Here is an 11,900-nt window from a genome sequence, read left to right as displayed (position 1 = left end):
GCTAACGTTTCTGCCATCTCGCTGCCTTCATATTTCAGAGAGCCAGTCTTGTCACATTCGGTGTCACGCTGAATCTCCTTGAGAATTACATTAAGGGTACATGAATCTGTGGAGTGCTCAGCCACTTTCACAGGCTGTTTCATTGATCGGATCAGCTGGAACTCTTGCCCTTCGTAACTGATGGAATGTCAGTAAATAACTGATTACTTGTACAGCCACCACTCCATTCATAGTCTTCAGTAGTACTGCTTCATCTGCTACAGCCTCCACAAAATTGCTCTTTTTGCCTGTACATCTCTATAGCCATTTGCATGTTGGCACAGTTGTTGTTATAGTTGTTGTTTTTAATACAGTCGTATATTTCAGGTCCTTCTTTGATTATCAAGTTATTAACAGAACCTTGTTGTCTACATTGCAGGAGGTATAGTGAAGCCATCGCATGTGAGAGGAGGGTCTGAGATAGAGATGGAATTGAAACCTGATCCTGTTGCAGTTATGGAATAAATAACAGCCAACACTTCAAACCCGATCTTTCTGTGGATTGTAAAGGTATTTCATTCTATGATCACATTCTAGTACCAAAGAAAGAGTCTAATTTTACCAGAAACGATCAGTACAAGTCAACGAAACAATCACTTTTGGCATCACCACGTCGCAGTTCTTATGAAAGGCTTGATTTGCATCAAAATGTTACACCGCTTCGTGAAAGAATCAATGTTTTATCAGAAGGACAAGAAAGAAGTTTGAATCAAGTGCAAGATTGTAACGCCACTGACCATTCTGTTGACCATACCATCAATAAAGTTGCTGATCACAGTCAGAACCGCAGAGTTCTTCAACAAATAAACTCGGAAAATAATAAATATGGACTTAAGGATTGCCATACCAAAAATACAAGTACTCTTTTACCAAGAAGGCCCCGAGAAATTACCAAACTACCAGACAATGCAGATTTATACTTGTCACTGCTTCCTGAAGATCACAAGGTCACTGTAAATGCTGTGGGTACCAATGTCACTACTTGTGGTAGTGATGATGATAGCGAAGATGATGGGGCTGATATTGTCATTGGTGAAGATTACAATGACAATATCGATGACAGCTGTGATGTTATGAATGGTGTCTGTGTTGGTCGTGGTGATTACACTGAAGATTCCAATTCATTAGTTTTTTCACCCTTTATTGATTCCAAAAGTTCAATGACTTTATTTTTAACATCTACCCAAGACGAAAGTTGTTCTTCTGATGTCAATCTAACATTTGACTTTGATGATGCTGAAAGACTTACTTCAGAGCCTGTCTCTTCTCTTGTTCTTCTGGAAGATAGTTTGTCATTGAAAAACGATCCAATGAGTTTGGATTCCGACAGTCTGTATCTCTCTCAGAGCCAATCTGAAATTGACTCTCCATCACTAGATGATTTTACATTTCATTAAAATAGATGATGATTCCATGAATAATTTAATCTCTAGCTTTTGGTAAAATTTCAATTCTAAATTCTCTAAAGACTTGAGGAAAAACACCCCAAAACAGGAGTTTTTATTTAAAAGAATTTTCACAATTTTCTCTCCTTCGTTGTTATTGCATAGTACTGAACTGTTCTCTTCAATTCTGTACACAAAGATCAGATTGATGTAATTGTATCTGCTTACTCTATCTTCTTTACAATCCTGAATCGGTTCAACTTTGTTATTGAGATGAGTTAGAATTCACAGTTATGTTGTCTATGAAATAGTTTACATTTTTCTGTTGTATTGCAAATTGACACAAATATAAAAGCACTAAGAATGATTCTTGCTGGTTACAAGTATCAAGTCTGCAGGCCTACAGATCTATTTTAACTGGGCTAGTTTAACTTGTCATCCTCTCAGCATTAATAAAATAAGTGGTCAGCATTTCAGCTTCTTCTTATATATGAGGGGCTCAAACATATTAGGGTGTCCAGCATTTCAGCTTTTTGTAATATATGAGGGCCTCAAACATATTGGGGTGTCCAGCTGAACTGAGTCTTTGATACAGCATGTTTGCAGCAGGTCATTATTATTGTTGTTGTTGTTAAGCAACAAGACGGGTAAGGGTGATTAGGTGATGGTCTAGGGCTTAGGGGTGGAAGACCCCAGACCTTGGGAAAAAAAACTTTGGTTGTCTTGTTGTAGTCAAGGGCTCTTTGTTGACGCCCGACACCACTAGGAGGTGGCCCTTGAAGTCGCTGGAAATGGAGATCTCCAGGTCCAAATTCTTGAACAGCGTAGGTCATTGTTGGAAGTCTGTGCTATCTTTGGAAAACAAAATCTGCACTGATTTATTGTTCTTACCCAGAGCCAGTCAGGAGTAAAGCATCTGCCAGCCGTTTGATAGTATTACTATGCCATCCAATTGTGGTTTCATTTCAGTTGGAAAGTTGAAAAAAAAAAGAAGCCCTCCTAAGAAGCAAAGTCCTATTAAATCCCTATACTGTTACTAATATTGAGGCAGTGTGCTTGCAGAATTGTTAGAACATCATGCAAAATGCTTAATGGTATTTCTGCTGGTTCTTTACATCCCTAGTTCAAATCCTACCAAGATCAACTTTGCCTGAATCCTTTCAGGATTAGGATTGATATAATAAAGGACCAGTCAAGTACGGTGGAGTGAGACTGTCAGTGTAATTGATTAGCCCCTCCTTCCCAACTCCTCTAAAATTACTGGCCTTGTACCAAAATTTGAACAATATTGAGGCAGTGGATTGGCAGAATTATTAAAATGACAGGCTGAAAGCCTTGTGATATTTAGTTTCACAGTTTTAAACTTTGTTTTTCATTCTTCAAAAGAAATATCAGTCAAGAATTGGGGGTTGATGTCATCAATGATACCTATTTCCTAAAGTTGAGGTTTTAACAGAATTGGTACATCACTGTACAAAATGTCCCTTTGGTGGTAATTTTAATACTTCCCAGAGTCATCTTTACTTTCATTGTTCCTAGGTCAATGAAATAAGGACCAGTCGAGATCTGGGGTTGATCTTCATTAACTGTACCTTACTCCTAAAATTTTAAGTCCTGGTACTCTGGCTGAATCGTTAGCATGCTGGGCGAAATGCTCAGTGGTATTTTGTCTGCTGCTACGTTCTGAGTTCAAATTCCGCCGAGGTCGACTTTGCCTTTCAACCTTTCAGGACCGATTAAATAAGTACCAGTTATGCACTTAATTCCTTTGTCTGTCCTTGGTTGTCTCTTGAGGACAATGAAAAAAATAAATATTTAGGCAGCAGTTTAACAGAGTTGATAGAAAGTTGTACAAAAGACCATACTGTATTTTGTTGTGCTTCTTAATGTTGTAGTTTCAAATCCTACCAAGGTTAGCTCTTGCATTCATATTCAGGGGTTGATAAAATATTTCCATATATCAGACAGGTACTGAAGCCGATCTCACTTGACTAGACCCTACTCCTGAAATCTGAAGCTCATAGTACAAATCAATATTAGTGCTTGTAGTAAGGTGGCAAGCTGGCAGAATCATTAGCAATCTGGGCCAAATGCTTAGTGGCATTTTCTCTATCTGCACGTTCTGAGTTCAAATTCCACTGAGGTTGACTTTGTATTTTATCCTTTTGGTGTTGATAAAATAGGTACCAGTTGTGCACTGGGGTCAATGTAATCTACTTACTCCCTCCTCGAAACTTGCTGACCTTGTGCCAAAATTTAAAACCAATATTAGTACTGTAGTGTTCCTGAGGAATCATCAACATCATCATTATCATTATCAACTCCTGGATTTTACCGCTTCAAGTCTTCAAACTCATTGGACTGATTACCTATTTCCCATGGTGTAGAAGAATGGCCTTTACATTAACGTGTGTTTGATTTTTGACAGTAATACCAATTAGCTCTTCTCTAAAACTGTTTTAAAATTCTAGTTAGATCTCAGGGTAGAAGCAGTTATTTTTTTTACATTTCTTGGCAAAGAATGAAAATAAATGATAAGCACCCACTATTACCAACTGACAAAAAAAAAAAAAGAAAGAAAAAATAAAAAAAAAATGAATAAATGAAAAACATTGTCTTGTAAAAGTATTGTAAAATGAAACAATGTATGTAATTATATATGGAGAAACATGAAGTCTGATAGGTGTGAGGTTTATTTAAATGCTTGTATGGGAAATAAAGAAATTGAAAAAAAAGTCTTTTTAATGAAAAAATAACTACGTTTGTTTTGTATCTGTTGAATGTTAAGTTTCTTGTCTGGCAGAAACGTTAGCACGCCGGGCGAAATGCGTTGCCGTACTTCGTCTGCCGTTACGTTCCGAGTTCAAATTCCGCCGAGGTCGACTTTGCCTTTCATCCTTCCGGGGTCGATAAATTAAGTACCAGTTACGCACTGGGGTCGATGTAATCGACTTAATCCGTTTGTCTGTCCTTGTTTGTCTCCTGTATTTAGCCCCTTGTGGGTAATAAAGAAATATATAACATAATGTACACAAACACACTTTCTCATTTTCAAGTGTTACTCAACATGAGTGGTACTCATACTCAACTTTATGGTACTCTGTACCCCACTTCATGGAATGTCATCTTACAAACACCCTTCACTGTATTTTGCACAAAAGGAGTAGGAGGAGGAATTCACATGTCCCCTAGGAGGAATTCACATGTCCCCTAGACTAATCAATTTATTTTAATTCAACAGAAGTTGATATTATACAACACTTCATCCCTCTCTCTCTTTCGGAGAGGCACAAGCACCTACACGCACATATACACACACGGCAGTAACTTCCACCTGCCGAATTCAATCACAAAGCTTCGGTCGGCTCGGGGCTATAGCGGAAGACACCCACCCAAAGTGCCACGCAGTGGGACTGAACCCGAAACCATGTAGCTAGGAAGCATCATTTATATTTTTTTAACATACACACTCACACATTCTTAAACAGTGACTTCGAAGTTTCGGCCAACTCACCCATCGTCGGACAGTCCAACAACGGCTTAGCTAGCTGAAACTTTGAAATTACTGTCAACGACATTCTTGTTTAAGAACGATAAATTTGTATTGTACAAAAGTATAGAGTAATCCATCAGATTAATGTAAAATTGCTTTCATTATTCTGTTGTGTCTGGGGAGAATAATTTTCTTTTTGTGCCTTATAATTTAACACACTCACCGGTAAAATTTCCACTTATTTCTCATTTTTATTTTCCTAAAATTTTCTTTGCGTCTGGCAACCTTTTCAATAGTTTTGACTCTATATATAAAACCCTGTGTATGTGTTTCCTCTGTGCACGGCCCAACCGCTGGATCAACCTGTACCAAATTTGGCATTACTCAGGGAAGGTTCTAGGGCTGTCAAATTTTGGCCCTTGCCCATATAGAGGGCTGTAGCCGCCCCCCCTATGACCTTTCAAATTTTTCTTTTTCAATGTTATAATACCAAATTTGGCATGAAGGTTTTTCATTACTCGAAGAAGGTTGTGGGGGTGGGGTCAAATTTTGGTCCTTGTTCATACGATCCTTCTCATTTTTTTCAGCGGTATAATAGTTTCACTTTTCATAACCCTACACTACCGTCAGAAATTAATTAGCACCCATGATTTGCTCTTCACTCAAGGTATGTGCTGTCACCTAGTGGCCATATATCGAACTATTGCTTTGTTGCGAGTTCACTGTTGCGCAGAACGATGACGTAACTTGTTTGCCGAGCAGTTTGAGAGTCTACAGCCTTATGATGTTGACATAGCAGTGCAACAACTTGGAGTGCGGATGCAGACAAATCTTCCTTTGTTTAATAGATATAGGTAGCGCCTGCAAGGACCGAAATCACACCATACTAAGTTTTCTCATCGCGTAAGACGTTTTGAACAGCTCATAGGTTAATTGATTTAACCTATTTAATGTAGAAATTTGAGAAGTGCTAATTAATTTCTGACGCAAGTGTATGGTTTCACTTTTATTGTTACACTTTTATTCTTACTGTGTGTGTGTGTGTGTTTCCTCTATGCACGACCAAACCGTTGGATCAACCTGTACCAAATTTGGCTGTCAGGAAATTCGTCGATTTTGTTTTTTCGCTTTGAAGGTAAACGATTCTGAAACACCTTTTTAATTGTGATAATGAAACATGAGGTTTAAAGAAAAAGAAGCAGTAAGGTTTCTAAATAACGAAAGGTGTTCATACGGACACGCGCTTATACACTATAGGATATCTTTCGATTTATACGATAAACTTTATAAAATTTAAAGTTCAATATTCCCGTGACATAAGGTAGAGATATCGACACGAGTTATTCAAATAATTCGTGGAATGGACCTAATAACATTAGCTAGAGTTTCGATATTTCATATTTGAATCCGATGTGACTATTTCTACTTGGATATTGGTCCTACCTCAGAAATCGAATCTACAATTTCCCCTAGTCATACGGCCTATTGCTCTGCACGTCCAAACCGCTGGATCAATGGAGGTTTTTCATTACTCGGGGAAGATTCGGGTCCGGGGAGTTCACTAAATTTTAAACTTTTTTTCAAAAACAGAAATATGTTTTACATACCTGTCGTATAGGTCGGTTTTGTTTTTTCGCTTTAAAGGTAAACGATTCTGGTAGAAGGAAATACGATATTGAATAATTTTTCGTCAAACGTCTACCACCGCACCTCTTTTTTTTTTTTTTAATAAAGAAAAACGCTTTTTAATTGCGATAATGAAATGAGGTTTAGTCCTTATCGCCAAAATTATTTTTCTTGGGAAACAAAAGTTACGATGTCTTCATTCCACAGATCACATTAATCCCATCTGACTTCTATGAATCTAAACGGCTCCAGTTCCCATGTCCATGAATAAATCTCAAGCACAATCTCTCAACGTTGTTGGACTTAACCTTGCTTCTCCTTGCTTCTCTCATTGACAATTATATGTAAGATGTTCGCGAGTTGGAAGTCCCCAAACTATTTTTCTTTGTACACCAATTAAAGGACACACTGAAAACATTGTATATTTAGAAGTTCTACAAAATTAAACTGTGATTGTTTTCAGGATTTGTTTTAATAACTTTGTTTATACACATGTCATCTGATAGAATTTTTTAGCAAATATCTTTTTTATCAGAATGAATATAATTCCGAAATACTAAGTTTCTAAATCTCTCGTAGAGACATGTACGGTGGTGGGGCGATAGAATGGTTGTATACTGCCAATCTAACACGAACGTAATTCCTTTAGCCTTCTTTAAATTTCCGAGCAACACCGGGTACTTAGGCTAGTAACAATATAAAAACAAATATTAATGTATGTATGTGTGTGTGTTTTAAAGTGTACTCACAATCTCACACTTTACCGAGTGTAATAGGTACATTTTTTTTGCTGCTAACACTTATGAGACAATCCTCGATAAAGGGACCCGAAGGAGCCGTTTCAGTCTGCACGGTAGCTTTTTACAGAGTGAGAAGCTTGAGAGATAGTGATGGAAGGGATGTGTGAGGGGGGGGGGTGTCTGTGAGTAATTAGTGTACTCAGTATTCTGAGACACACATATTTGAGGTGAGACGATCGAGACATCAGGTCTAGAACAAAAAGGCTTTGTGACCCATGAGACTGATGACAACGACTCTGGATGTGTAGGGAGGAAAATAGCGAAAGTATATCGGTGGACAGTGAAACGGAGTGATGACTGGTAATACAGAAAGGGTGGATCAAAGTAGAGTGTACTGGACACAATTGGTCCTACGTAACCACTTCGAGATTGGTTGAGACTGATGGGGATGGAGACAGGGCGAATGGAAAGCAGGTGGATACTGTGCCGATGAATGGAGAGAAGAGGTGTTGGTTAGAGAGTCAGAATCGGTGCTGTAGCATCCTTAGTTTACACTTGGAGCAATGTGTAGCGAAGAGAAGAGATCTGCTGCCATTCTTAGACTCAGCGGATGCACAGTGCAATGATGCTGAAAAGAAGAGAGTGATTGAGAGATTACCAATAAGTGTGGGTGAAAGAATACAGGCGTGGCTGTGTGGTAAGAAACTTGCTTCCCAACCACATGGTTCCGGGTTCAGTCCCACTGCGTGGCATCTTCGGCAAGTGTCTTCTACTATAGAAGTTTTGTGAGTGGATTTGATAGACCAAAGCATTGTGAATGGATTTAGTAGACGGAAACTGAAAGAAGCCCGTCATATATATATATGTTTGTGTGTCTGTGTTTGTCACCCCACCATCGCTCAACAACCGATGTTGGTGTGTTTACGTCCCCGTAACTTAGCGGTTCGACAAAAGAGATCTATAGAATAAGTTCTAGGCTTACAAAGAATAAGTCCTGGGGTTGATTTGTTCGACTAAAAGCGGTGCTCCAGCATGGCCGCAGTCAAATGACTGAAACAAATAAAAGAATATATATATATATATAAAACTAGCAGTATCGCCCGGCGTTGCTCGGGTTTGTAAGGGAAATAACTATATAAGCATTTTTAGAGAGTTACTTCCCTTATAGATGCCAATTCGGGCTTTCTGAGCCATTTCTGTTTTGGCGTCTTCAAGCCATGAAGTCGTTGTTCTAAAAGAACGCTGGTCTCCTTGACAACGCATTACGACGTTGATTTCATTACACTCCCTTCCCCACAGCTTCACGAGGGAGGGAAGAAGGGGGAGAAGCAAACACAGGTGCAGGTGTTTGAGCGTGGACGCCAACTCCGCCGCCATCGACACACGAAATATTATGCATTGAAATGGAATAAAAAATGATGTTAAATTATTTTTAAAATCGTAGACTCATCGTAGACGCGCGCTAATAGCTAGACGGGCTCGATATTAATCACGACTATAAGATACCCGAATTTGGTTAAACTGCACCGCAAAATGTGGGAGGAGTTAGGAATCTAAATCGAAGGGGACAGACACTCACACAACTACAGTTTTATATATATAGATATAAATAATATATAAACATATGCATACATACATACATATATGTACATACCTACATATATATGTACATATACATGCATATATGGGTACAGGACATCAAAAAGCATTGAACACAATGAAAAACGAAAACATAAAAACAAAGACAGAAACGAACTTTTTTTTCGGAGAACGAAAAAAAACAAAACAAACAAACAGAGAAACGAGACATACAACTTAAAGAATATTCCCCTTCTTCAGTTGTCCCTGTTTCAACTACTCCACGTAACGTAGGCAAGGACATGACGCGACTTCATTGAAACAATTCTTCCCGCAAAGCAAATTAAATAAAATTTGGTGGAGGGTAAAAGTGGTAACAAAACAGTAAAAACAATGAAAAAGTAAAAACAGAAAAAGACAGAACAATGAGAACAAAACAGTAAAAACAAACGATGAGGGCTGTTAAGTCAAGACGATGGAAAAATTATTCTGAACGTTTAAGGAGACGAGCTTATGGAAAGACAGTATAAGCCCGTTTAGTCTTTGCGAATGTAGTAGTCATATATATATATATATATAAATATAAATATATATTTCGCTTGGGCACAGCAATATTAATAACCAGTTGTTACAATTCAATATAATTATGTTTTAGAGTGGAGCAGCAGGCGAGTAGAGAGCATTATATCAATTAACCAATGATAAAAAAGCAGGAGTTATGTCATCATGTAATCATTCATAAGCTTACGGATGTTTCTACTATAAGGAGTATCGCATTCAGAACTCCGAGGAAGCTATGAATATGTCCGTACAACATCTGTACAACTTCCTCGGAGCCTTTTAAATAGAGTGTACGTTTACTGAGGAAAGTATTTAAATACATCGACCTGGTTATATGCAGAGCGATGATATATAAGAGTGAAAATCCCCAAATAGGGATTATATATATTGTTGCTATTATATAAAAGTGACGTAAGTCCAAAACGTTGGTTTTTCAGAAAACGAAAAAAATAGTTTAACCATTCCTCAGCAAAACCGTTGTACTACACTTTGACAATTTTTGATACTTTGGCATCTGAAGCAGCTGCAGATACGATAGTTTGACCAAAAGAACCGGCTATTGCAAGCAAAAATAAATATTTTAAAAACGCATTTGGCCAAATTTTGTGATACGACAGTTTAACATAACAACGACACACACACACACACACACACACACACACACACACACGCACACACACACACACACACACATACATATATATATATATATATATAAGTGATAATGGTGTCGTTGAGACCCAAAGGTGTCAGGTAATGCTGAATAAATGCTATAGACAGACCATAGTTAAGTTCCAGATTCGGTAATTTTGCGTATAAGGGGTTCAACGTTGGTTCTATGTCAGCGTGTGTATATAAGAATTTTTTGCGTAATAAGTTAAAAAGAACCAAGGCTGTGTAGATATTAGAGCATTTATAGATAGAAGGTCTTACAGCTGTTTCTAGGATATTTATTAATGATATCCCTTCATCGGAGACGATGTGAGAGGAAAATTAAGTCATAGTTAGTTTAGATGTGCACTCTATATTTTGCATCACATCTAAACCAACTATGACTTAACTATCCTCTCACACCGTCTCCGATGAAGGGATATAACTAATATATATCCTAGAAACACCTGTAAGACCTTCTATCAATAAATGTTCTAATATCTACACAACCTTGGTTTTTTATCTTACTACGCCAAAAATTCTTATATATATATATTGAAAAACCAGAACAAACACATGCACGTGTACATATATACACGTTCAGAAAGATAAAAACAGACACCCACATATATACACACATGCGTATCTTATTTCTCTACACATGTGTGTACAGAATCATGCATACAGGTATTGATACACACACGCACGCGCGCACACACACACACACACACACACACACACACACACACACACACACACACACAACACACACACACACACACACACACACACACACACACGCATTATTTTGCTTCAGCCATTAGTCATGCTGAGACACCACCTTAAGTGATTCAGTCCTGAGGTGGGGAACCGTTTCACGTTGGATGGCCGCATTAAGTTAGTTGTAATCTAATAAGGCCGCATTTAAGAAATTTTAATTAGATATTCTTCAAAATCTACTTAATTTTGTAAAAATTTAACTTCTATATACTAATTAGCTTAAAAAAAAAATGAAAAAAACATTTTTGTTAATTGTAAAGTTAACCTTTTAATGACAGTTGGGACTACTTTTTGTAGGAAAGCATTTGAATATTTGGTTGCAGCGTAGAGATCTGAAGTTTCATCCGATCCTCTATATGAATATCCGCCATTTGTAACCTTAAGGGCGTTTTGATTTTGGTTAGGTAGGAAATTGTATATTCGCAGCAGTAAGTGATTGACAAACCGGAGAACATTTATCGTGCATGTTGCCGAAAGATTAGATATTCTATTGCATTTTGCCATGTTTCAGCTGGGTCTTTCTTAACGACAAATAGGGACTTTAAAATGTCATCTTCTGAGAACACAATTAATTCCATCTGCAGTTCTTTAGGAGCCCTGGAAACATCAACTAGGTGAGGTTGAAATGCTAATTTGAGTGTGATGTCATGATTCTCAGGGTCAGTGAACCTTTCATTGTATTACCCAATTAATAAGTCTATAACAGCTGCGTATTCTTCAGATGATTTGCAGCTAACTGGGGAAAATGTCCATCCGAAATTTCCTTTTGAAGAACAAGAGTTTTGAAAAATGATAGCTTTTTTCCCCCGAAATACTTGGATTTTTCGCCACATATCATACATAGACTTAGACCTTGCAAAGAAATATTCAAGTTCTTATGCTTTGAGATGATTTCACAAAATGTAGCATTTGTATAGAAATCTTCCTTCAATAATTCCCATTGCTGATTCTGTTCTTCATAAAATTTAATTATCTGTTCTTGCAACGATAAACATTTTGCTAACACCTGTCCCTACGATAGCCAACACAATTTAGAATGATACGGAA

General features: G+C 37.6%; 1 long non-coding RNA gene across 1 annotated transcript; it reads left to right on the top strand.

The window, feature by feature from the left end:
• The first annotated feature begins 1,666 nt into the window (after positions 1-1,666).
• On the top strand, positions 1,667-4,180 carry LOC118761910. The gene is made up of 2 exons (XR_004997730.1): positions 1,667-2,033; positions 2,253-4,180. It is a non-coding gene; the product is annotated as an uncharacterized LOC118761910 (long non-coding RNA).
• Positions 4,181-11,900: the final 7,720 nt, after the last annotated feature.

The sequence above is a fragment of the Octopus sinensis genome, unplaced genomic scaffold, assembly GCF_006345805.1.
Source record: "Octopus sinensis unplaced genomic scaffold, ASM634580v1 Contig18646_ERROPOS176004, whole genome shotgun sequence".
Taxonomy (NCBI): Eukaryota; Metazoa; Mollusca; class Cephalopoda; order Octopoda; family Octopodidae; genus Octopus; species Octopus sinensis.
The sequence above is the reverse complement of the archived record's forward strand: the minus strand, read 5'-3'. Positions and strand labels throughout refer to the sequence as shown.